The following is a 303-nucleotide window of genomic DNA, read 5'->3' on the forward strand; positions in this document are numbered from 1 at the left end:
AAATGCGTATAAGACTGAGGTAAAAATAGAATAAACTTTTGTTGTGTAGATTATATAACATTGATACTTTCCCTGCTAATTAATGTTTAATGCTTTGTTATTAACAGCAATGGCGAACCAGAAAAGCCACTAGTGATCCATGTAGGTCGTATTGGCGTAGAAAAGAGTTTGGAGCTTCTAAAAAGGTTAGATTTTTGTAGCTTGATACTGAACTACCTCCTTTTATGTGGTGTATCCAATTCTAAAATAAAGAAATTTGTGTGCAGTGTAATGGACAAATTACCTGAAGCTCGGATTGCTTTC

The 303-nt window shown here is 34.0% G+C and overlaps 1 long non-coding RNA gene across 1 annotated transcript; it reads left to right on the top strand.

Annotated features, from left to right (window-relative positions):
- On the top strand, positions 1-303 carry LOC104775506. Its single transcript, XR_765961.1, has 3 exons — positions 1-19; positions 108-185; positions 267-303. It is a non-coding gene; the product is annotated as an uncharacterized LOC104775506 (long non-coding RNA).

Source organism: Camelina sativa, unplaced genomic scaffold (genome assembly GCF_000633955.1).
Source record: "Camelina sativa cultivar DH55 unplaced genomic scaffold, Cs unpScaffold17065, whole genome shotgun sequence".
NCBI lineage: Eukaryota > Viridiplantae > Streptophyta > Magnoliopsida > Brassicales > Brassicaceae > Camelina > Camelina sativa.